Source organism: Ambystoma mexicanum, chromosome 11 (assembly GCF_040938575.1).
Source record: "Ambystoma mexicanum isolate Mex_15411 chromosome 11, UKY_AmexF1_1, whole genome shotgun sequence".
Lineage (NCBI taxonomy): Eukaryota > Metazoa > Chordata > Amphibia > Caudata > Ambystomatidae > Ambystoma > Ambystoma mexicanum.
Genome location: NC_090934.1, coordinates 879,449,918 through 879,477,537, shown reverse-complemented (window position 1 = coordinate 879,477,537; position 27,620 = coordinate 879,449,918). Strand labels below are relative to the sequence as shown.

The following is a 27,620-nucleotide window of genomic DNA, read 5'->3' as shown; positions in this document are numbered from 1 at the left end:
GTCACTGTGTATGAAGGGGAGGCAAATGGCACACATTGATGACACCAAGATGGAAGACCAACACATTTGCTCCATGCTGCCTATCAGTGCCATCACACATTGGCCTGTGATTGGCATGTCCAATACACATACATGACACATGCCATCACACAGATGGCATGTACCCTAGCCATGTCACACATGTGACAATAGGACTGAGAAATGCCTAGTGAAAGTGGTGGAATGCAGACAATCAGCCTGAATGAACACAGAATAACATGCAACTATGTTGTGGCAAGATGACAATTCAAGGGCAACTGGCGTGAGGTTGGGCTGAATGTTTACTGTTGCCAGAAGGGATACTGCAACACCCAAATCCTGGTGCGCAGAATGTATTGGATGAAGCACATGGGTGACCCAAACCACTCAGGCACACACCCCCTCACCTGGCACTCAATCAGGAGCACTCACACACACACGATGCACATGGATGAAACACACATGCATGTGCACTCACCGGACAATGCCTTGTAATCTGGCAGGTCTCCCACGCCTTGGCTCTGTTTCTCTGTGACGTAGGTCCCAGCAACATACTCATGTGGAGTGAGTTCTATGTCCTCTGCCGGAGACCCACCTCCAGTCACTAGAGTTGCGGCATGACTTGAGGCCAGCTTTTTCTTTGCCCTGCGCTTAAGGTCATTCCAGCGCTTGTAGCAATCATTAGCAAGGGCACTTATGAGTTCCGCAATGGTCTGCCAGTGTGCCTGACGTTGTGCAGGCGTGGTCTTGCATCCTGCAGTAATCACTATTTCGCTGTCATGTGCGGACTCATACTCCACAAGTGCATCAAGTTCGATCTGATTGAAGCTGGGCTTCCTTGGTGGGCCGGACTGTGTAGCCGTGTCTGTGGCATCAGCCTGTACTGGACGAGCACTCTTCCTCTTCCGCTTGGAAGGTGGTGGTGATACTGAGTGTCCTACACTGCTCTGGACACTACGGGCAGGAGCCCCGGTGGACTGTGGACTAGGAGTGTGGGAATGAACACTCACCATGGGACTTGGTGCAGGCATTAGCTGAAGTGTGATGTAGTCAGGGGGAACGTCAGCAGGATGGACTAGGACCAACAATGTCCTGGCTGGGACACTCAGAGCTGGGGTGTATGGAGCCGCAGCTGCCCCTGCAGCCTCCCCACCCTGCCTACTCGGGGCAGCAGATGACATAGCTGCCCCTGATCCACGTTGGCTGGTGACACCAACATGCACCGCCACACTTGGCCTAGACCTGCTGACCTGGAAGTCAGCCATGGAGTGACCCAGTGCCAGGTCTGGTGCCACAATGGGCTGGTCCAACAAGGGCTGAGCAGGGATGGTGTCAGCCACGTTACCCTCAACCAGGGGGGGGGGGGCATGGGTGTCCCTGACTGGTCACCCACACATGGTGGGCTATGGGCACCCTGCATGTCCTGACCACGTACCCTACCGTATCCACCACGGCCACCTCTTGTGGCTCGCCCACCTTTGCCACCCTTACCACGTGCTCGCCTCCCAACCATGGCACTGATGTTGTTGTGCGTAAGGGAGTTGCAGTAAACTATTGTCCTGGGCAATTGGGGGAAAAGGGGCAGGGTACTAGATGGAATTCGTACTCTAGTGCTCTAGCAAGGCTGTATGTGACCCCTGGGGGAAGACGACGGGTCACGCAATGCACAGGCACCCCGAAAAAGGGAGATAATGTGCACGCAACCCCTCCTAGACCACGTGCGTGGAAAAAAAAAACCTGCACTACGCTGTGGCACCCAGAAACACAAAAATGAACGTATGCGTGTCACACACAGCCTAGACTGACCTCTGAAGGGGTAGGCAACACATGGGGCAAGCACAGATATCAAATACGTGCGCGACTCACCGTCTGCCAGGAAAAATCGCGTGAAAAAAACATGGCAACACCCCCGCCAAAAGAAGAATTGTACGCTGTCTGAGGAGACAGGACAACAGGAGAAGTGAACGCTGTTTGAGGAAACAGGCCCAGGAAAAAGACAAGAAGACAAAAAGCTGTCAGAGGTAACAGGGAGTACGAACTTGGAACGCCGTGAAGTAAATCGCTTGTGAACCGACCAGAAGTACAGATTTCACCCACTCGCTCTCCACGAAAAGCACGTACAAGGAAATGGCGTTCTACACGTACCTTTTAAACATGCCCACACGTCCAGCGTCACTTCCACATGTATGCGCTAAGGCCCCATCCTCCAATTACACGAGCTGACACTCTGACGTGCAGTCATTGGATGTGTAACATGCACCCGTGTACAGGGAAACGCCCGCGCACGCACGTCACAGACGCGCATACGCGCTGGTGGCCTTTGGGCCAATGAATTCGCGTACATGTGCTGACGCACCTACGCGCTAGGGCCCTTTCCTCGAATTACACGCAGACGTGCTGGATTTTCACGTGCCAAATCACTCCGTATCAAGCTGGCCACGCCTAAGCACACGGAAGACCACGCTCCTGCCCAGAAGGCCGAATTACTGCCCCCCAGAGCCCTGAGCACGCTCCCACCTGCCATCTGCTGCTGCCTGATTGCCTGCTGCCCAGGTGCCCTACCATTTGCTGCCTGCACATCAGCCAGGGGTGCTGTTGCTGTGTCCACCCCTGCTGGAACCGAAGACTCCCGACTGGGATTCCATTGCTCCACAGCCCAGCCCCAGGACCCAGTTGCCCACCCATTCCTGCCTCTGGTGGTTGTCATGTCGGGCACTGCAACATCTGGCACCACTGACAACCCATGGCCAAAGAGGCAGAGGGGCAACAGCTTCACTGCCACTGAAGTTGGTGTCCTGGTGGAGCAAGTCCTGGGGCAGTATGATGCCCTCTTCGGAAGTTTGCGTGCCAACAAGGAAGGACGGACTCGGATCTGGACGGACATCGTGACTGCCATCAACACAGAGGGGGTGGCAGTCCGCGACTTCCAACATGTCAAGAAGCGCTGGGAGGACTTCAGGTCCAGGACCCTTAACAAGGCCCGGCGCCTCTTGAAGACAGCGGATGCTAAGGGGCGCCGTGGCCACTTGTCGGACGATCAGATGAGGGTCCTGGAACGCATATCCCCAGCGCTTCACGTCCAGGTCCTTGAGAGGCAGACGCGTCTGGAGTCGAGCGGTAAGTGTACATGCATCATGATTGTAAGCTGTGCATGTGGTGATGTGCCAGTAATGTGCAGGTTGCACATGTGTTTGTATGGGGCCAAGTATGGGTGGGGGTGTACAGGGCCGTGAGGCTAGCACATGCGAGGGCTGTCATGTCTGAGACATGGATGGTGCTTGTGTGTGTAGGCTTGCATGCCAAATGCAGTTGTGTGGGCACACATGTTTGGATGAATGTGTATGTAAGTAAGCATGTTCGTGATGTCACACATGGATGTTGTTTTCAGCTGCATGTATCAGCACTGTGTACATGTGCATGTGTGTGTATTTGACAAGGGTGCAACAATGATGCAACATGGATGCATGTGACAGCGGGATGTGGAAGCCTGATTGGCAGATGTGACATGGATGCCGATCTGAACACTGTGACAGTTGGCAGAGGTGTACACATGCATGCAAGTGTGGTGGTGTGTGTACATGTGTAGTGCACTCCCTGTGTTGCATTTGATGTCTGGCTCACTTTTGCCTGCTCATGCTGTTGTATGTGTATGGATGGTGCTGGCAGTTGCGATATGGCTGTGGTATGGCTCATGTGTGCAAGTTGAAATGACATTTGTGTTGGCGATTGTGATGCCATGTCTGAGGTTTGCCAATGCCACTCATGTACAACTGTCATGTGTGTATGTGTCCATTGTACAGTGCCCTGATGCCTGTGTTTTATTTCTCCCTGTCTGCAGCATCAACTGATGAAGAGGGTGGAGAAGGTGCTGTGGAGCACAGCGGCGGGGATCGCACCGCCAGCCAGAGACGCAAGGCCCGGCTCCCCTCCCAGGTTGTGATCTCGTCGGGGAGTGAGGAGTGTGGTGCCGCGTCCCAGGCCGCAGCTGCCGGGGGAGGTCTAAGAGGCGGAGGTCGGAGTTGGACTCCTCGGCAGCAGAAGGGGCAACTAGGACCCCACAGGGCCCAACGGGGGAAGATGGCACGGAGTCATCCAGGTTGGTGGGGGGTTTGGTGGAGGAGGAGGCCGAGCATGCAACAGAGACGGGGTCTGGAGGTGGGGATTCCACTGGTGCTAGTGGTGCAGTGCAGGACCAGGGACAGGAGGCAGCACAGGCCGCCGCGGAGGTGCCTGTGTGCAATCCTGTCCCTGATCCTGTCACTGCATCATCTTGCACCAGCAGGGATGCCTACGTCCAGACCCGTTTTCAGGCAGGGGATGAGCTCACAACAACTGGCCTTCCTCTGCCTGCGGACGTGGCTATCCGGGTCCGGGTTAAGCCTGTCCTGACTTGTGTGGCGTTGCGTCAACGAGCCATGCGAGGTGACCTGCAGTCATTTCATGAGGAGACTGCACGTCATCTCGAATGGCTCGTTGACCGAGTCGGCCTACCGGGACAGGTCACCAAGGCCGGATTCCTCCGTTTGATGGGGCTTGCTCAGACCCCCTCCTCAACTGAACCCCCTATGCGCCAGTCGTCCTCCGTGCCATCTTCCCACCCATTAGTCACCTGGGTGCCCTGTGGAGCTGCTCTGACGGTGCGGCCAGGCTGGTGGAGGAGGCATCCCTGCCACAGTCGGGAGTCGGACGTCCAGCAGGGGTGGCCACATCAACGACTGCACCCCAGCCGGTGGAGGATGTGCAAGCAGCAGGAGCCAGGGCACGGGCACAGGTACAGCAGCAGCAGCAACGAGGTGGGAGCCATGATGGCTCGGGCCTTTGACATTGGAGGGGCAGGCATCGGCCAGAGGGCAGGAGGACCCACGACGGGAAGTGTCTTCCGTGTGGCAGCGGTTGGGCCACGCCATAGATGCGGAGCGGCAGCGGGCGGAAAAGGCATGGCTCACGATGGTCAGGGCGGAGAACTCCATGTGGAGGGCCCGGAGGCGGGCCGAGTGCCCCGAGGCAATCCGCAGGGAGTTGGAGGTGAACATGTCGACGGCCCTGCAGACCCTGGGGTCCATGGAGGAGGACCGCCTCCGAGACATTGAGCAGGAGTTCAATGATGCCCTGGCCAGGAACGTTCCGAAGTGAGCCGTCGGACTAGCCCGCTGCCCTTGTAAATAGTTCTGTAGTTAGTGTTAGGTTTCCTTTGGTTTTGCATTTTTTTTGGACCTTTTGGACAATGGGCCACATTTTTGTATATAGTTTTTTTTTTATTAGGTAGTGTTATTAGATAGGTTTCATTTCTTCTGTTGGGATCATGGACCCTGGATTGTTTATCTGTATATAGTTGACTGGTGGATTTTCTATTTTTTTTATGATTTACCCATGGAGCAATGGTTTTCGATTTTAATTTTCCATTGGATTTACTTTTGTGAACTGTGACTTTGGACACCTTTCCTTTGGATTATGATTTGTGGTTTTACATTATTTTACGGACATGCTGCTTTCTTTTTTTTAATTCTCATTTTCGTTTGTTTATTTTGATTCAATTTATGTTGCTTTTAATACATATTTTTTCTTCAAACTTCAATGTGTAGTATCATCTCATTGGTTTCATGCATATCATGATATGGGTTTTGACATTCACTGACACCCATTGTGTGTATGTGAGGGACATGTGTTCAATTACAAACTTGCCATTGGGGTTGTATCATTTAATTGCCATTTCTAAGTCGGTGGATGCAATACTCGGGTGGGTGTTTGGCATTTGGAGGCTGCCCATAAGGCCCAGGGATCTAGATTGTGATGACATGTTGGCTGGGGGACATGTTTGGGGGCCTGCTGGCAGGTGCCCCTGACTGGTGGGGGGTGGGGGTGCAGGGGGACATGAGTGGGGGCCTGGTGGAGGGTGGCCCACAGTGCTGGGGGTGGGGGTGCTGGGAGACATGAGTGGGGGCATGGTGGAGGGTGGCCCACAGTGCTGGGGGGTGGGGATGCTGGGAGACATGTGTGTGGGCCTGATGGAGGGTGCCCCACAGTGCTAGGGGGTGGGGGTGCTGGGAGACATGAGTGGAGGCCAGGTGGAGGGTGGGCCACAGTGCTGGGTGTGGGGGTGCAGGGGGACATGAGTGGGGGCCTGGTGGAGGGTGCCCCTGGATGCTGGGGGGTGGGGGTGCAGGGGGACATGCGTTGGTGGGCAGTAGTGCAAGGTGACATGTGGGTTGGCTGGGGGGCATGGGCATGGTGGATGGGCTGCATGCAGGACATGTACAGGGTAGTCCCCTGCGGTGTGGGCCGCCTACAGGGGCTGTGGAGGGTGTCGAGTGAACAGCTGGGAGGACCCACATGGCTGATTCACTTGTAGGACTGCCCGGCTCCCCCGGAATACACGTAGGCTGCTGGATTCGCGTGTGGAATTTCCCTTGCACCTTGGAATACACGTACCCTGCTGAAATCGCGTGTGAAACTTCACGCGCAACCCGAAATACACGCACCACAGACAATCGCGTGTGGAACTTCCTGCGCACCCCAAAATACACGTGCCCAGGGCAATCACGTGTGGAACTTCCCGCGCACCTTGGAATACACGTACCCTGCTGAATTCGTGTGTGGAACTTCCCGCGCACCCCGAAATACACGTGCCCAGGGCAATCGCGTGTGGTACTTCCCACGCACCTTGGAATACACGTACCCTGCTGAAATCGCGTGTGGAACTTCCCACGCACCCCGAAATACATGCACCATGGACAATCGCGTGTGGAACTTCCCGCGCACCTTGGAATACAGGTACCCTGCTGAAATCACGTGTGGAACTTCCCGTGTACCCCGAAATACACGTACCCAGGGCAATCGCATGTGGAACTTCCCGCGCACCTTGGAATACACGTACCCTGCTGAATTTGCGTGTGGAACTTCCCGCACACCCCGAAATACACTTGCCCAGGGCAATCGCGTGTGGTACTTCCCGCGCACCTTGGAATACACATACCCTGCTGAAATCACGTGTGGAACTTCCTGCACACCCCGAAATACACGTACCCAGGGCATTCACGTGTAGAACTTCCCGCGAACCCCGTAATACATGTACACTGCTGATATCGCGTGTGGAAGTTCACGCGAACCCATAATACACGTACCCTGATGAATTTGTGTGTCAGACTACACGCGCAACCCTGATATACACGTACACAGGCGAATCGCACTGCTGGGGGGTGGAGGGGTGGTAGAAAGGAGTGGGGGCCTGGTGGAGGGTGCCCCTGGATGCTGGTGGGTGGGGGTGCTGGGAGACATGAGTGTGGGCCTGGTGGAGGGTGCCCCACAGTGCTGGGGTGTGGGGGTTCAGGGGGACATGAGTTGGACATGTGTGGGGGCCTGCTGGCAGGTGCCCCACAGTGCTGGGGGGTGAGGGTGCTGGGAGACATGCGTTGTTGATCAGTAGTGCAAGGTGACATGTGGCTTGGCTGGGGGGCATGGCCATGGTGGATGGGCTGCCTGCGGGACATGAGCAGGGGTTCAGGGTAGTCCCCTGTAGTGTGGGCTGGCTGCAGGGGCCGTGGAGGGTGTAGAGGGAACACCTGGGAGGACCCACACGGCCAATTCACGTGTAGTGCTCCCCGCGCACCCCTGAAATACACGTGCCCTGATGGAATTGCGTGTGATACTTCCCGCGCACCCCTGAAATACACGTACCCTGATGGAATCGCATGTGATACTTCCCGCGCACCCCTGAAATACACGTACCCTGCTGATTTTGCATGTGATACTTCCCGCGCACCCCTGGAATACACGTGCCCTGATGGAATCGTGTGTGTTACTTCACGCGCACCTCTGATGTACACATACCCAGGACAATCGCGTGTGAAACTTCCTGCGAACCACTGAAATACACATTCCCCGCTTGGCGTTTGCTGTTTGGCAGCCCTGTGAACTGGTCCAGGGTTAGCGCAGCCCTTTGCAATGAATTGGGAATTTTGATGGCTTTTCCTTGCGCGAAGGCGCTCTTGGGGGCGTAACTGGCGCTGCTGCAAGGTCGCTGCGCCACTCTGCGCCACGGCTGGTTTTGGAGGCTGAAATCCATGCATACGCTGTGCGATTAAATGGATTTTATCGCATGCGGCTGGCGCAGTGTATCGCACGGGGACACTGTGCGGCAGCCGCGTGCGCCACTTTTGTACGAAATTCTATGAATTACCCTGTTGGTGTTTTTGCCCAGGCAATTCTAAAGACAGTTTTAAAAGCCATTCTGACAGCTGGGCATTCAATTCCCCATTTTTTCTTGTGTTTGCTGGGGGAAAGTATGACTTATATTCTGTTATGATTGGTGCCATTCCTGAATCTCTGTTCTCTCCTCCTATCTCTTTACATTGCCTATTCAGGGTTTGAGGGATGTTGCAGGGGGAATCTCTAACCATAGTGCTATCTGATCTGAACCAACACAAAAGTATGATTTTCTGTGCTGCATTTGTTTTTCTTATTACTCATTCCTAGTGTAATAAAGATATTATCTGTGTTCTGTCACCCCATTGGTTATTGTTGTGTATCTATTAAAACATATTGGGCCTCATTACGAGGTTGGAGGTAGTCATGGCGCTACTAGCGCCATGACTACCTCCAATACCGGTACTGAGTCCGCCCTCGTTCAATGGGGACTTACCAGTCTATTCCGACCTTTGCTGGACCAGTAAGCCCCCATTGAAAAATCCATTTCCCATTCCCATTTCAGCCCCCATAGGGCTCAATGGTAAGGCGCTAATAACGATACCGCAAATTGCCGTACCGTTATTAGCTATGAAGTCCCTTTACGGGACCCGTCCATAAGAGACCCACTAAGGGACCTCAGAATAGGCCGCAAAGGGATTACCGGCACCATTGTCCTTAACGGTGCCCGGTATCCCTTTGCGCACACCTCGTAATGAGGCCCATTGTGATTACATTTTAAATACATAAATAAATATTTAGCTTTGCAAACCAGCCTGATTCCTGGTTCAGTGTGGCCGGGGGGGGGGGTCCAGGAGAAGGGTGTGATATGAGTGGTATATCGTTCAGAATATTGAACTGTTAGACAACAATAAATAAGTATTTCAATTTTGCACTACATGCTGAGCTTTGACTGGGGTGTGTCCCAGATTGAACTCACTTACAGCTTGGGGGCTCGTCCGGGATCCTGAATTAGACATACCACTTGTGACAGTCCAACACAGCATGCTAGTTGATGGGGTACATACACCTTGTTGGGTTACCATACTGTGCTACGCTGTGAAAACACCCTTCAAAAGAAATACTCAAAGGAGATGGGCCTGTTTGCAAAAGTAAAATAACCCTGAGATAAGTCAGAAGGAAATTAATATTTCCGGAATGGTGACCCCAGTGGAAGTATTGCAAGGGAACGCCTACTGCACAAATTGTTTGTAAGGGGTGAATGGGTAGAACAGGATGAACAGGTATGGCTGCAGGGAATAAAACAAGAAGTCACTGAAACCAACCTTAATATCTTGCAGGACAAGGGGCCATTACATCAAGCACTCAGTGACCTGTACATGAACCCTAAAATAAAAGAGGAGCAATGCAAAATTTCCAAAATAGCGGCCTACCTGTACCTCCGCATAGGAGTCATAAAGGAAATGTGTGCAGACCATGTAGACTTAACAAAGAGGCAAGGGGAAGCAATGCAGAAAATCCAGACTAATCTGCACTCTGCAGAGCAAAGGCTCCAGAGCAGCCAAGAAGCTGAAACAGAGGCTAGGCAGTATGCCACCAAACTGCAAGAAGAACTAACGCTCTTATTGCAAATGAATTCAGAGCAAGATGCCCAGGTACTGAAACTGCAAAAGGAGTGTCAAGAAAGGTTGGGTCTTTAAAGCAGAGCCAACAAAAACTGGCACAACAATTAACTTTTAACAGAGTTTGCGCAGAACAGGTGGTCATCATACAGGACCAGATAGACAAATTAAAAGAGGAAAATAATAAATTGATTATCAAAGACCTAGAATCCCAAACAGGGTTTGATGAGGATCGGCAGAAAGCTGGTGCCCTTAAAAAAACAGAGGGACGACATGGCTGCACAGAGGGGCACTCTAACTCAGGAAAGGGATGCCTTGGGCCAGGAAGTCAGTCATTTAAAAACAAAGTTAGAAGAAAATCACCTGGCCCTTCAGGCATTTGGTGAAATCAAAATTGATTATGAAAAGCTGTTAGAGCACAGCAGGAGGGTGGAGGATGCTCTGGCAAAGAATAATCAGGGCAGTAAGGACCAAACTCAGGAGGTGAGTCACCTGCAGCAGAAATTGGCTCAATACTCCCAATTCAGGCAGGAAGCACAGAGAGACAATGAGGCTCTCTTTGAAAAGAATGACAAGCTCCATAGACAGTCATGCAAGAACAAATCATAGAGACCAGTAAGGCCTTAATAGAGGAGCAAAAATGTCAGATTCTGGCATGTCATCAGGATGTAGGGGCTGAAAGAGAGGAGGTAAGGTGGGAGAGAGAAACCCCTGAGCATAACCTCAGGAACCCTGGCATCAGGGACTTTAATCCCTTCAATTCCATGGACTCTGCCACCCCCATGTCCACTGGCTCATATGAACCAAGGGCCACTGGGGTGGTAGACTTCAACATAATGGGAAATATGGGACTGACGGATCTACGCCTCCCAGAAATGGATGGGGGGGCATCTATGTACAGATTCCCAAATATTAGGGCCAGCCTCTCTGATCAGGGAGACTCCAGTGAGGGAGAATCAGAGAACTGGATCATCAGAAACATCACATACCTAGAGATCAGTCAGTAACATTTGGTGGGGAATACCATGAGACTAGGCCCACAAAGAGTATTTTAAAAACCTCTTCCCAGCTAGGACAGTGGGGGGGGGGACTCAGCCAATCCTGGGAGCAAGGGAGAATCAGAAGACGCTTCTGAGCACCACCGGTCCCAAGAGACCAGGCCCCCACATTCTGCCAGCCATTCCCAAGCTTGCAGAAACAGGGAGAGCCTCGAAGATCAGACAGACACCTCTGGTAGCAGTGCCTCTGAGTCAGGGGATGAGTGGACCAGGGTGATGAGAGCTAAAAAGGCCAACAAAGTTAAGAGAGCTCTGCTGAATTATTCCCTGAAGCAAATTAAAGCTATTAGGAGCGTCATCAAGCCCTACCACAAAAATGCCAAATGTTCAGTTTGAGAGCACCTTGAATTGTTTGAGCAAATGATGGAGACTTTCCACCTGAAGGACAGCCAACGCTGTATTCAGTAAGTCAAGGGGATATTTTCACCTGAATACTCCAGCTTCTTTGCAGGACTGGAGGATCAGAACCATTCAAGATGGTCCGCCTATGGGGCGGACATCTTAAAGCATTTTTCTATTCATAGAAACCCTCAAGAGGCCCGTAAGGCAGCCTACAACCTGCAATGTGGGGAAGACCAGGCCCCACAAAAATGTGTCCAAGAACTGAAACGCTCCTTTGCGAAGACCACCAAAGGGTGCGCAATGACAGTAGGGAATTTATTAATACCTTATTTCATGCCCTCCCTAAATACATTATGACCCAGCTAGTGAGGGACTTTCATGAGAAAAGATCACTAGACTGGGTCATTGAACAAGCAAGTAAAAATATTAACAAAAGCCCAAAGCCAACCAACACACCTTTTGCTGCTAAGGTGGCGGAGGTGAAAGTTGCCCCCATTTTAGATCTAGAGATGGGGGCCTAAAAACCTTCCCGCGGTGAATCCTACCAACCCCAGACCCAGAAGACGCTCGTGCCAATCCCAAACAGGGAGTCAGGGAGGTAATCCTACAAATGGGATCCCTAACTCCCCTGACTACATCAGCCCACGCTACAAGGGCAACAGGCCCATCCTGGGCTATGTGTGGACTCCTCCAGCCCAAGGGGGGGGTCCAACCAGGCAGCTGCCAACCCAGGGAACTTCCCTCCTCACTTTCCCCAGGAGGGCAGTAATCCCTCAAATGCCAGGCCAAGTTTCTTTCCCCGGTAGTCGCCAAACCTCAACCCCCAAAACAACCCTTCTTTCTTTCCCCACTTTCCTGAGCCTAGACAGCCCAATCCGGGAGATGGGAGGCCAGGCGTGGAGGGGTACCAAAACTATCCTAACCAGGGGTATTATGGGAGAAGGGATAGATGCCCTTCCTGTGATCAACCAAGGGTAGACCAGAGGACCCCGTACCAGCCAGAGCGGGTGTCCCAACTGGAGCGCCAGGTCCAGAACATGGCACAGGATCTGGGTCGCATGTTGAGGGCACAGCAAAACCCTCCAATGAACATGGCGACTCATAACTCCTCAACTAAAGGATCTGGTGTTCCAGAACAGTGGCTGGGGAAGAACCCCGACAACCCATCGGTTCCCAGGGAGGAGGCACAGGGGAAGGGGGGTGTAAAGCCTTAGAGGAAGCTTCCTTCCCCACTTGTGGAAAGCCCCTGGAAACCCAGGAACCGGAACCAGAATCTCCTGCCCCCGAAAGCCTGCAACCCCAAGAACAGAGGGTGGGTAGGAGAAATAAAAAGCCTAAAAAGGCCCATTTTGTGGAGGAGGTGCAAATCTTCCAATTTGAAGGAGAGGGGTCCTCAGAGGATTCTGGGAAAAGGATCTTCTCCTTCAGGGATGGGGGAAGTCCTCCCAAAGAAAAATTGGTCCCAAGAGATCTTGATCAAGTCTGGATAGATGTGTGGACTGAGTTAAAACCGCCCATCATCAAACCCCAGAATGATCAGCAAGAAAATCCCCTTGTTCAAAACAATTCTGGTGACTGCCTCCAAAAGGGGGGGTGGCCCCAGCTCCCCAACGCCCTTCTGAGGACTATCTCCGAAAAGGGGGGGACAGCCCTGAATTAGAAAGGGAGGAACTCATGACTCCTCAAATCACAGAGCATGATACTGGGTGTTCAGAAACCCAAACTATCCAACTCCATTCTGGAGACCGCCTCCTAGAAGGGGGGAGCAACCCCGAACCAGCCCAAGAGGAACCCCAAACCTCACCAACCACTTCTGTTGACTGCATCCAGAAATGGGGGGTAGCCCAGAAACAGAACCAGGGTAGCCCGAGACTCCCCAGATAGCGGTGTGTCAGCATTTCATGCCAGATTCTGAAACTCCGACACCGTCTCTTGACCCAACAATCATAGTGTCAGAGTAAGAAATAAGATAAATTGACCATCAAGATTGCCCAGAACACCCATTACCTTTGCCCCTTGAAGGAGAAGGGAGGTAGATTCTACGTCTCCATCCAGGTGCAAGGGCAATGTGCAACACTGGTGGACACTGGATCCCAAGCCACCTTGCTGTCAAAGAGGGTCTTTGAGCAGCTAAATTTGGGATGGGGGAGGGATACCAAATCCCTCTCACCCCTCTTCCTGGACAGCTCCAGAACTTTGATGGGAAGGAAATTCCTGTTGAAGGGTCTGCAGAGCTGGAAATTAAAATTGGGCGACACAAAATGAAGCACCCGGTCTTGGTTGTGGTGCCAGAGTGAACTCCCTGTCTATTAGGGAACGACATCCTGCGTAGGCTGTCTCCCCTCATAGATTGTGTCAACAAGGTCCTCTGGACCCAGACCCACATGCCAATTAAATTAAAGCAAAGCATCAACCCTGTGAGTCTAAATGGCACATGCCACATGGTTGAGGAAAAACCGGACCTAGTTAGGTTCTACTTTGAGAACAATGATACACCCCACATAACCGTCATAGCTATGGGACCACCCAACGGTGAAGTGAACGCTTCTCCATTTTTGCAAATCAGCCTCCCTTCCAGTCTCAAGTGGCATTCCACCCTGAAGGGAGATACATTGAAATGTTATCCTGATGCACAATTCAAAAATCCCAAGTCCATAGCCAAAATTGACATCAAATCAGCACAGAACTTGGCTGGCATATTGAAAAAGGGTGAACAGCTCTTCCTCCCGATTCAGTTAAATGACGGGAAGGAGTCTGTCCTCACCTGAGTTGACTTGAAGAGCGAAGAAAGCTTCATCAGAGTCATTGCAGCAATGGGTAAGGGATCGGAAGACAAGTGGGTCCACATAAACCAGCTGAAGAGTTGCCATCCCAGGCATTTTTTTCAGCAAATAGAGGAACCTACCGGAAACACAAATGGGGAATAGTGCCAATTAGAACCAATGCAAGTGTCCTTCCCACTGCTGATGTCCCCAAATGACGTGTGGACACAGTAGTGGGAAAATATCCATAACCATGCTCTATTCTATCTTCTAGCATCTGGACTAAGAATTATCCAAAGGATTACCAAGGAGGACCACTCGGGGACCGGGAGGAAAGACCCTAGGAGCCCGGAGTGCCGCTCCATACTGCCAACCAGAACCAGCAATACTCTTGACCAGAACCGGCAAGGAGAGCGTGTCGCTCCAGCACTGACGGGAGAAGCAGCTGAAATTCTCCACATGGACAAAAGAAAAGAACATCCCAATCTCCTGACTTCCCCTTGACGGGTGGTCAAAATCAAGTCAGGAGGGGGCGCTCTGTGGGATGTATTGACCCACTCAGCTATGCTATGCGGCATCACCCTGCCAGCTGTGGGAAAAGAAACAGCAACAATGGCGGCAAACACTTGTGCGTGCCAAAAACCTACAAAAACCGTGTGCTTCAGCAAACAAAAAGAGGGATGCACAACCTGCCACCCATGGTGCAAGTGCAGGGGAATAGAGCACACCATGCAGAAAAGGTGCCAGTGGGCTCCATGACCAGCAAACAGAGTGAAGAGAGAAAAGCAGCACTTTGCAAAAGCCCAAATAGGTGCCTACAAATGACATTTGCTTTGTTTCCAAAAACTCCTAAATGCCTAACACACAACCCTTTTCAACATTCACAACCTTGCCTGGTGCTAAATTCATGTATCAAATGGAGCATTGTGAAACATACAAAGTCTGAAAAACTGACAGCCTCTATGCCAGGGGTGCACAACTGATTTTGACAGAGGGCCGAAAGTACCTTACATGAGGGCTATAGTGGGCCAAAAAGTAAATGTGGGTGGGGCGGTAGGCGGGCGTGGCAGGAGGCTTTTTAAACCCCCAAGTTGTACTAAACACATGGAAAAAGAATGTTTTTGAGGGGTAACAATTTTTATTTGCATTTCAAACTTACATTTTGTACTACACATTTTCCATTGTTATAATTTATTTGTATTTAGTTATTGTATCTCACCTGTTTAATTAACTTATATATATTTTATTGACCCTAGATTGGACATGCCGTTATTTTGGACTGCTACAGTTTGCTATTTGGGTTGCCCAAGAGGAATATGGCCTTCGTTGAGTCAGGTTTCCTCAAAAAGCCAAAGATGAACATCTCCTAACTGTGCCTGTTTTAGCTTTATTATTGGGTTCACTCTTGGAGTGCAACACTATGCCCCATGGATCCCTCGCCCCCAACCAAACACTATGCCCCAGGGTCCCCTTACCCCCAACCAAACACTATGCCCCATGGCCCCCTCACCCCAACCAAACACTATGCCCCATGTCACCCACCCCCAACCAAACACTATGCCCCATGTCCCCCTCACCCCCAACCAAACACTATGCCCCATGTCACTCACCCCCAACCAAACACTATGCCCCATGTCCCCCTCACCCCCAACCAAACACTATGCCCCATGTCCCTCACCCCCAAACAAACACTATACCCCATGGCCCCCTTACACCCAAACCAAACACAATGCCCTATGGCCCCCTCACCCCCAACCAAACACTATGCCCCATGGCCCCCTCACCCGCAACCAAACACTATGCCCCATGGCCTCCTCACCCCCAACCAAACCCCCCACCCCATGGCCCCCTCACCCCCAACCAAACCCCCACCCCCCAAATCAGCACACACAAACCAGCACCAATACAGACCCGAACGCCCACCCCCCAACTCAGCACACAAAAAACATTCAAATCAAAACATTCATACACATCCGACAACCCCCCCCACCCCTGCATCTCAACATACACACAAAAAACGTTCAAATCCAAACATTCATACACATCTGACACCCCCCCACCCCCGCATCTCAACATACACACAAAATACATTCAAATACAAACATTCGTACACATCCGACACCCCCCCACTCCCGCATCTCAACATACACACAAAATACATTCAAATACAAACATTCATACACATCCGACACCCCCCAACCCCGCATCTCAACATACACACAAAATACATTCAAATACAAACATTCATACACATCCGACACCCCCCCCACCCCCGCATCTCAACATACACACAAAATACATTCAAATACAAACATTCATACACATCCGACACCCCCCCACCCCCGCATCTCAACATACACACAAAATACATTCAAATACAAACATTCATACACATCAGACACACACCCCCCACCCCGCATCTCAACATACACACAAAATACATTCAAATACAAACATTCATACACATCCGACACAACCCCCACCCCCCCACACCTCCGCATCTCAACATACACACAAAATACATTCAAATACAAACATTCATACACATCCGACACACCGCACCCCCGCATCTCAACATACACACAAAATACATTCAAATACAAACATTCATACACATCCGACACACCCCCCCACCCCCTCACACCACCGCATCTCAACATACACACAAAATACATTCAAATACAAACATTCATACACATCCGACACCCCCCCACCCCCGCATCTCAACATACACACAAAATACATTCAAATACAAACATTCATACATATCCGACACACCCCCCACCGCCGCATCTCAACATACACACACAAACATAAAGCAAAACAAACCCGACACACAAACACAAACAGAGCACTTACCGGAGACATGCTGGAAGGCTGGAAGGCAGGTAAACTGGAACTCTGGAATCGCACTTCGGTTGGCGTGGTCCAAGGCTGAAATGCCTTCCGGCATCAAGCCTTATGGACCATGCCAGCCGTAGTGCTGGCCCTCCATTGGTGCAGCACACACGCATTACGTGGCTCGTAGGAGCGACGTGGCGCGTGTGTGTGCTGAGCCAATGAGGGCCAGTGTTTTGTCCGGCCCGGAAGAAAACAAAGACTTTCCTAATGGAGGGCGGCCGCGGCCGGAAAAAAGAGCATGGCGGGTCACAACTGGCCCGCAGGCCGTATGTTGTGCACCCATGCTCTATGCCAAAATCTGCAGTACCCGGGGCGACCTGAATGACAGCTGTCAGAGGAGTACTAAGGCAGCTTTAAAATGACCTAAAACGCAAAAGTCTGCTGAATTAACAAACATACATAGGATTGTTGCCAAAAAGGAATACAGATTTTAATTGTTTTTGATTCCACAGATTTTGAGGCCAAGGAAGAAATGTATTTGTATGTGATCCAACAAATGTGGGTTTTGTTAAGTTTAAGAAGTAATTAGCTTGGCTGAAGTTGAAGAAAACTGGGAAAGCAGGTTTCTTCCCAGAAGGAGGGCCTTCCCCTCAGCAGAAACTCACAGGGAGGTGTGAATTGCAGGATAGGACAGAATCTGGTCTACAGAGAGCAAAGGAACAAGGACCAAGCTGCAGCACAGGAAATTGGAAGAGTAAAGTGGGTCGTAAATGGCCTCTGGAAGGAACAAGCAAAGAGGAGCATACTCCTGGACTTCAGGGAGACAAAAAGAGGTGGAGCCAATCAACCATCTGTTGCTGAACATGAACAAAGAACACTTTTTAAAAGACTTATAACTTGCTATTCAAAATGGTGAAAAATATAAAAATGACAGAGTTGTTCATTTAATTTCTGGCTGCACGTGTGAAGAGGCGGCAAAACTGTGTGACATGTTCTGGACAGGAATGGCAAGATATGTGATTTTAAGCAAAATGTATTACTGTTATAATTGTGAAAATCTACATGCATATCCCTATGTTAAACACGCACACTTTTGGAAATTTGCAGAAAAATGGGAAAGTGTGTTCATAGTGAAAAGGGCAAAATTCCGTAGAAAGCAGAGAGAAGATCCCACAGCTACGGGGTTTTGAGGAATAGCTGCTATGTAAAATATGCAATCTGTGCATGTGATTTTTATAGAGGTCGCACATGTGTAAATATGTATTTTGCCAAAATTAGACTTTGTGTTCCAGTGGCTAGCGGTGAATTCTCAGCATCATAACATTACACCATAAAGATGACACTCTGTTTCTCTCCTCCTATCAAGGCAGAGAGTAGACTCTGACCCAATCACCTTTCACAGGGGCAAGCTTAGCTAAGCCGGCCCATACACCCCTTTGTCATTTTTAAGGGATTAATAGAGACAGCTGAGAGCACATAGGGACTCTCTGATCCAGCCACTTTTCTGATTCCGGCGAAGCAATCTCATCCAGCTTCCTACATCCAGCTTTAAATATTCTTTCAGATCCAGATGCCAAATCTCTTGCCAGCAATAGAGACCATTGATTTCCAGCAGGGCCCCAATCCTCAAATGTATTTTCTCTACTCAGTAAAGCACTGTGTGGTGTGAGAAGGCCATTTTGAACAAGTATCCAGAAATTCTCTGGTTTGCCACCACTAAGCCTGCCTGAGGAACTCGCCATTGAGATGATCCAAATACCCACAGACTAGGAGAGCAAATCCTGTGCCAATACAGTGACCGGCCTAGAGGATCCAGTCCCGTTCCTGAGGTGCTGTTTTTCCTAGACCAGACCAAATCCTGACCAAAGATGACGGTCCCATTTAAAAACTTTTCCTGTGAGTATGAATAGGAAGAATTGTGGCCCATAGCATATGTATTTTGCATAGTCTTGTCTTTATCTTAAACCCATCCCATCTTTCATTCAGAACCAGTATTGTTAGAACTATCTTTGTACAGACCCTTCTCTCATATGTGTTCCTAAACACTAACTTCCTATTGATTGATTAAGAAAGCAATTCCCAAACCAAACAGAAAGTAGAGTATCATGCCTGAACTGTTATGAGCGGTCGTGAATTACCTTCCTGTGTGGCATTCTACTTTTTGGTAGTCTTTAATATAGCATAAAAAAACCTATCTGTCAATTCAAAGTGCATTCCTATTTTCCATTCTTGTGCCTATCTTGCAAAAACAACCTTTAGTAAAACCTCTGTAACTCCCTCAGTTTTTGTGATAGAAACACAATTTCAACTCCTACTTGTAGCCAACATCCATAGCTATCCATGGAACCCAATTCTCCTGTTACCGCGAATATCGCACAATGAAAAGTTTGCCGCAAATTTAAAGATTTGAAAGATTTTACATGCTTCCAACTTGGATTTTAAGATTTCATATGTTTTCTTTGGACTAAATCATTGCTTGTGTTTGTGTACAACTATTCAAAGCGGCTCCCATAAGAATTCAGAGCAATTTAAGTGTTTTTGACCACATTTGGTGTTTTTGCCCAGTCAATTCTAAAGACAGTTTTAAAAGCCATTCTGTCAGCTGGAAAGTCAATTCCGTTTTTCTCTTGTGTTTTTTGGTGGAAAGTGGGACTGATATTCTGTTTGATTGGTGCCATTCCTGAATACTTTTCTCTCCTCCTATCTCTTTACATTGCCTATTGGGGGGTTGAGGGGTGTTGCAGGGGGAACCTCTAACCATAGTGCTATCTGATCTGAACCAACACAAAAGTATTATTTTCTGTGCTGCATTTGTTTTGCTTATTACTCATTCCTAGTGTACTAGAGACTCCTGTAATGCCCTCGCCGCTCGGGGCATATTGCTTAATTAAACTGCTGCTGGTCCATTGATAATAACAGGTAGGCCTCTTTAACTTTACTTGAAAAACAAAAGCAAAAGGCAGGTAGTTTTTGTTTCAGTGTTTAAATGCCTGCCATTCATGTGAAAGGGACCTCTGTTTGGGGCCTTTAAATGCATCCCACACTGTGGACCATCCTCTGGGCTCACCTGAAATCATGACCTGCATCTTAAGGTGGGGGGGGGGTTCTCTTGTAGATTAAGGAACAAGTGATCCATCCTGCTGTGCAGGTTAACCCATCACATTAATCCACTGCCCCTTTATTCCTGCCCTGCAGTTGCCAATCTCTATTTAAAGGGTAGGGCCTCCTGCTCAGAATCTCCATGCACATTCCTTCCTTTACCCATTACACTATGTCAATCAGGTTTGATTAACGGAAGGGGCGGGTCTACCTCTGATTCGGGACTACCTCTGATTCGACCCGCTGACCTTTTGGCCGTGTATACATTGGGATGGCGCTCACTTGTTTGCTCGAATGTGGTTTAGAGAATATACTGAAAGATTGCTCGATTAGCGAAGGAATCAGGAGCGCACTGCTGTTAAGATTGATTTCTGCGGGATTTGGGAAATCCCACTTCCAAACTGCAAGTAGGCCTTAAATGAATTAGTCAGGGGATGAGTGGCTTCCGTGCAAACCCCGAGAGAAATTTATAGAAGCTGCCGCTAATAAATCAGTCCCTTTGTAAAGTCATGGTTAACACATCCACGACCGCATTTGTTAGCCGGCTCGAGCATCGCAAATGTAATGTCTCCTCAGTGCATGAAAAAGATGTTTCTGTTCTGAAAGACGACATTAATACTAAGCAAACACATGGGACTTGACATCTGTTCTGAATGCGATCTGTTCTGTAATGCACTGCCTTCTTTAAAAGACGTACACAACGCACGACCGAAGCCATGTGTGGAACAAACTTTCGCAGTGCCGAAAAATATAACTCGGAGAATCTCCTTTTTTCCCATTTCACTCGAAGAAATAGAGAACAATTGCTAACCTTATTAAGTCTGTTAATGATTAATAATAATTATTGCGATGCATTAACTGCAGGCTTGATGTTTGAACGATTTAAAAAAGCAGTGGGCTTAGGGTGACCAGATTTTCAAAACAAAAAACCGGGACGGCCAACAACATAAAAGAGGGACTACCCCATCGCAGCCCAACAATTACTGCTCCTCCCTCAACACGCCCCAACCATATTTCTAGCACTTCTCCTTTCTATAAACTGTATATAATCTCATTTGTGCAGTTTTGTCTGTGAATCGTGACATATTAATTCAAAAGAAGCGTGAGCTCTAATTGATATGAAATGGCTTGCCGTACAATAATTTCCAAGTCAGTTACTGTGGCACAGTCAGTAAGTAATCTGACTTGTACCTGAGAGGTTAGTGGTTCGAGCCAAACTTCAAAATTCTGAAAGTGTTATGAAAAATAATTACTGTTTTAATTACTGCAGCCCCCCAAACATGCAAACCCTGGACGTTTTTTTTTTCAAAAATGAAAAAAAATTCCGGGACCCCGGGACGGAGGGTGAAATCCCCGGACTGTCCCCGGAAAACCCGGACGTCTGGTCACCCTAAGTGGGCTGCATATTCGTAAAACATGTATATGTAACTACCGGAAGAAAATAATGACAATGCATACACGTTAGGGATATCATCGTTGTGGATTCACATAAATGGATTTTTTGAATCTTACATCTAAGAAGAATGGTGTTTGTTTTTTTAAATTGATGTTTTGGTGTTTTTTTTCCCTTTTTGTGTTTTTCTACCTCATAATTTTAGATGTTTTGTGTGTACCGCCATTTTCTCTTGCTTTGATATTACAATTTGGCACCTTTAATGTATGTTTTTTGTGTTGTATAGTGCTTAGCCCTGAAGACGGACTTTGTCTGAAATTCATAGACTTTCATATTATTTTTCACTGCATCCGATGAGGTATTAAATACAATCTGTTTGTCCTTAAATATTATGATGTACATTTCAGAAGAGTATAATGTCAACACCAAGTACCGTGCATGTACAGATGTTTATGGTTTGATTCAACTTGTTGATAGGGAGACTGTGAGCACCCTTGAACTTTTTACTTGTTCGTCACCAAAGGTACACATTCGGTAGATGATGGAAGATTTAGGGAAGTTTAGAGAAATGTTGGGTTTTAGGAAAAACGAGAAGAAATCGGTAATCTTCCCCCTAGCGATACTCAGAGAGAAGCGAGGGAGGTGCTTCCTGAAATATACTAATTCAGGTATTTGGGAATATTAATACATTATGAGATAAAGGACGCATTTCAATAAAACATGGGAAGGGAACTCAATAACATAGTCAACGCCATCATCTTTGAAAGGAATTACCATTCGCCGTGATTGCCAGGATATGGGTATGTAAAATGGTGATTCTCCCCAAGCTTTTTTACATAAATATACAGTATGTGATAAATAACCCTTCTTTAAACTACTTAACATCAAGATCATGGAACTCCTATGGGCAGGAGGGAATAATTGGGTCGCACATTCAACAATGCGCGAGAAATGTGAAGATGGAGGGCCTAGCCTCCCATACTACAAATTATAATTGGGGGACTTATTTGTGGATGGACAACTGTTTCCCTTTATTAGAGGAGCGGAGACGTTTGAAATATCAAAGGGACAATTTCTGAGCTATGGTAAAGTAGTCAAGGTGTTAGCATCCAAATGGAAGTCGATACCGGAAGAGCCACGGTCAACACCAATAGGCCACACAATACTAACTATGGGGACGGAGGAACACAGTGTCTGGGCTATACCAGGGACAGCGGGATAGTATAGCCATACAACAGCTCAAGGTGGAAGAAAAATAGGAGAATAATATGGGTAAAGCACTAGAGCAGCAGCAATGGTTGAAGATGTGTGCACAAGTTAAGGCAGTATCGACGAATGCAAGATCTAAACTGATTTAGTTTAACTTTCTACTCAGACTTTATGCCCCTGATGAGATCACATAGGAGGCCTAGATGTCAGTAAGGAAAGTTTGTTATTGGGTGCATTGTATGGGAATGGCCAGTTATTGCAAGATACTGGCAAGGGGTGTTGAGAAGGGTGAACAAGCTGGTGAAAGGGAATTTTGAGTGCAAAACAAAAGTATGTCTGCTGGGTGTGTTCCCGGGAGGAGAAGGGGGAGAAAAAGAAGTCTATGAAAAGGTTCCTTGTGTTGTTGGCGAAAAGGAGGATGGCTTTATCGTGGGAATGCCAGAGAAGTCTGTTCATAGAGCAATGGCTTAAGGACGTGTAAAGATGGGTGACTGCTGAAAAGGGGGTGTTACAACATCAAATGCAACTGGAGAAGGGAGGGTGCATGGAAACAAACTGCTGATTACTTCTGAGTGAACCTTGTGTCCTCCCGGGACAACAGGCCGCCATGAATCTAGAACAGTCTGGCTCAAATTGGGCTCAGGAATGTAGAAGGGTATCACAGATGTCCGTGAAGGGAGATGGGCCCTAGAATGAAAAACAGATTTATATATCAGGGAGGTGGGGACAGGAATCAGTCTGTGCTGATGAAGAGATTTCAGACAAGATGGGGTTGCTGCAAAATTATAACGAAAAATGGCCCTGAATGATACTGCACAAACATTACCTGGGATGCAGCGCACAGTCAAGGACTGATCCATTGAGATTTCGGGGAAGGGAGGGAAGGTTATGTGTTTGTAATATTTGATGTTAAGAGCAATGTTAAATAAATAAATAAATAAATAAATAAATATGAATATAAAATCTTAGAAGGTGTTTCAAATAATGTATTTCACTGTGGTTATTTTAAGAAAGTGTTGTACTGATATTTAGCCATTTTTAAAGCATTCACGATTTTGTCAGTTGCAGCATTTGTTATTGAGATGTGTAGTATCGGCTGACACGTGATGTCCCTTTTGCCTATTGACGCATCTGGTGACATCTGGTTGATTTTTTTTCTACTCCATTGTTGGTATGACAAACCAACTGCTCCTCTCAACTTTCTCCACGATGTGGCTACGGAAGGAATCAGCACTGCCCATGCAAGGTTTCACCCAGTTAAGCATGGTGGAACATAGGGGTGCGCTTATGCTATATATCTATATATGTTTATATGTTTATATGAGCTTCTTTCATGCCAGTTGGATTGTAAAGTGCTTTAGGCCAAAGGTCTACAAATGAGGAGCAGTTTGTGAGAGCATTTTTTAATGGTCCCAGGAGCTCATGTTCACCAGGAGCGTAACGTTAATGGAAGGCGTAAAAAACTTGAGTAAAGCTTTACCGTCTCCCATTAACGTCACATCCCATTTTCAATCATTTATGTGGCTGAGAGGAGGGGCGGAACATAACTTGCGTTTCTTCCACTTTCCTTCTTCTCTGCCATACAAATGCTCCGACATTTGCGCCGACATGGATTTTCATGCCCGATCCCTATGGGGTCCACCAGCTTTATGCACCAGGATAAAGCAGTTATTCCCCCATAGGGAACCATTGTGTACGCTGCTTCACATTCCTGCATGTCAGGCAGCGTGTGCAATTACAATTAAACAGTGCTGAACATGCTCGCATGTTGGACATGGTTTAATTGTAATTGTGAACACTGCTTACCATGCCCGCATGGTGAGCAACATTCACAAATAAAATTAATCACAACTAAAAGTGAATTCTGTCTGGCATGCAAGCATGCCAGGCAGCGTTTACTCATGTGCATTGCCGAGTGCAAATGTGCAGGGCAAAAGGCGACATACATGCGTTTATGCCACTGATTGCCCTGCACATTTGCACTCCGCTGTGTAAATTACAATGTACGTTTGGAGCAACATGAGCTCCCTTGTATTTTTTATGTTTTATTGTATAGCTTTTGTTACCCATTGACAAATTTATCAAATACATACAGTAGGCAATATGGGGTCAAAGCTTCTGTACACTTGGAGCATCGGCCCTTTCAGTTTCCTCTCCACAAACATTCCAGAGGCTCAAATCGTGTGGGACATATCGGACTGTGTACCCACTCATCTATGCTGGACCTGCAGAATACTGTTTCAGGGCCCAATTCTCACCGAAAAAATCGTAGTATCGGTTGCTGACATTTTCGGTAATTAACACCTATTCTGATGCTGTCAGTCTTTTGCGAGGGAGCCCAGAAAGTGCTACTTTACAAACCTGTGTGCCGGTTGCTAGGGCTGGATGGAAACCAACCTGGCAAATGCCAATTTGGGAAAGCGTTACTTTGCAGGTTCAATCTGGTGCCACTCCTCCACATTTGCGACAGTGTGAAATTTTCATACATATACGGCACCTCCTTTGGTGGTGGTTCGCTCACTGCAGTTTCACTATTGTGGGGGAGTAAAACCAGGATTGCTGTGGTAAGGGCACCGTACTCCCTCGTCTCACATCCAAAACAAACACAGTGGATGAGAAGTGGCACTAACCCAGAACACTGATAGAAACATCTGCAGCTTTATGGGACCTAACCCCTAGGCTCCAAGCCAGGAGACTTGCTATTCCAAGTATACATAAGCTTCTACCCCGAGGTATAAATGCTTTGCTACTACTGTACTTGTTATTGGGTTGACAAAAGCTATAGAATAAAAATACATATGAAGAAAGCTAATTCAAAAAAGCTATTTTTGGAGGTGAAAATTAAATAAATCTCCCAGAAGTGTAGATTATAAATACCACAGTACCAAGCATCATCCTGCACTCAGCTCGGACCACACCGTGTGCATGAACAGCAAGTGGCGCAACACCATTGAGAAGAGCGGGCTCTAGGCCCCGCCCACCCTGAAAGTTTGGGCTATGTTGACTCTCGACCAGGCTGACCTACAGACTTTAAACTGTTCCTAGGCTTCCCTGTTAACAATGGCCCTGCAATTATTAATGCACAAAATTGTGATTGTCATGAAATATAATGAAAATGCTGCAGAGAACTTGAAAATCGCCTGTAAATTCTGAAACTGGCTGATCGCACACAGTTTACAACACTTCTGTGTTGTCCTTTGCACTGGTGCCCAGGACCAGTTCAGAATAAGCGTGGTACTTGGGCCTCAGGAAACGGTGCAGTGAAGCGTGGTATTTACCACCCTCACTGCTCCTACATCAGAATCGGGCCCTCAGTGCCATGAGGATAAAGCTAGTGTCCCCTTTGTATCAGCAGGGACAGGCACAGGTTTCAAGCTCTGTTACCTTCAACAGGGCTTTTTAGTTTCCAGTCCACAGCCAGATTCTTTAGCTATGCATTACTGCCGTACATTTTCAATTATTGAGTTTTTATTACTTTTGTAAGAAAAATCAATATAGTGTCAGACAGATATGTGTCTCTCTTTCATCTCACTATTTCAATTTTTAATTGCTGTGGGACTAGGGCCCACGCCGATACAGAGATGTTAACCTCCTGCAGAGTGCGTGGTTCGACTTGCCAGCTGTTTGCACCTTTTTTCATTGGCTATTTCTGACGGCAAAGGGTGAGAAACATCACTAGTCCCTGATTAAGGTGCCCCGCCTTCATTGAGTACTTAAGGTGGCAAGGAATGGAAAAAATGAAACTGCAGTCTTTTACGTGTCTTGCGTTGCGTAGCCCTTCTCTTACCGTTCTATCCCATTTGAAGGACCCTGTTTTGAACATGACCTTGCAGGTAGTCATTGTGCATTGCAACCCGGGAGCTCCCACACCTGCTGTCCCTGCTCTATCTGCTGTCCTTGCAATGCCTAAAGGCCAGAGCCAAGAGATAAGCACCAAGCTGAGCGAGAAATCCAGCTCTGGCTTCTCACTCTCAGGATTCCACTCACACGGTCTGACAACGGCTACCACACCAGTGGGAAAACACATACACAGAAGAGGATAATTAAGCATTTTGATGGGTAATTGTTGTACAGCACTGTAGCAGGAGTGGGTGTGGTCTGTTTTGTACACAGAGGATTTAAAAAAAAGTTTTGGAACTTTTTCTAGATATTAAAAAATCCAAGGAGGGCTTAACTGAAGTACTGGTTGTACAATAGAATATTATGCAGGAGAAGCGGGTACATATACATGGCAACCCTCCATATTTAGCAGGCCACGAAAATGTTACAATTTTCCATATAGTTTTCATAGCTGTTGGATGTTGCTACAGTAAGATTTCCTTTTGCTTGTGCTTTGCTCCAGGAGTCTGTGCAAGATGATATATGAGCTGCTGCAACCAGACAAGAAGATGACAAGAAGACCGTGTGGCAGCTAAAGGTGACCATTTGCAAGGTCACAGGATGAAGGTCAGTAAGATGTCATCTGCTGTGGCTCTGAACTCTGGGCTGGGCGTGGAGCTCTACACGGTCAATATTAAATATGCTCTTTCCTGTACCCTTTGCTGTGAGACTCAAAAATATTTATTTGGCTGGTCTGGTTCCATGATGCAGTTGTCCGCCTAAGTAAACACATAAAAACATCAGTGCATCAGTAGAAGTCAGCAGGATTATTCAACACTGCTATTAGCAGTGGCATCAGCTGTCCCTGTCGCTTCCAACTCTGCTTCAATTCTCACTCAAGCTTCCTATGCATCTCTTACTTTCAAATCATGTTCATACCCATTCTCCGCCACTGCAGTGCTGTATGCCCTCCTCCCGTCTTCATAGCATCCTGCACCTGGTTTCTGCTCTTCCGCAACACCTCATATGTGCAGTAATAATATGCATTCCTCCATCACACAATGCATTATATTTGGATGGGAAATTGGACAGTGTTCATTTAATTTCTTTTATTAGTGCCCGGCGAGAGTCCAGCAAAATGCAACACGCATTCTGATTAGCTCTCGCCGGGTCGTTACCCGGCTGAGAATCCCTCGATTGTCAGCCGGGATTCCAGCCTCCTTGTCCACGGCGGGTGGCGTGGCAGCCCCTCAGCCAATGAGGAGGCTCAAAGCGGGCCATTTCTGCTCTGAACCTCCCCACGGCTGAGAAGCTG

The 27,620-nt window shown here is 48.2% G+C and overlaps 1 long non-coding RNA gene across 1 annotated transcript in view; it reads left to right on the top strand.

The window, feature by feature from the left end:
• The window catches only part of LOC138504790 (uncharacterized), a 78,032-nt gene that overhangs the window by 33,618 nt on the left and 16,794 nt on the right, over nt 1–27,620 (top strand). The window contains exon 2 of the long non-coding RNA XR_011279971.1: nt 26,829–26,932. This is a non-coding gene — a long non-coding RNA (uncharacterized lncRNA). The remainder of the gene's footprint in view (nt 1–26,828; nt 26,933–27,620) is intronic.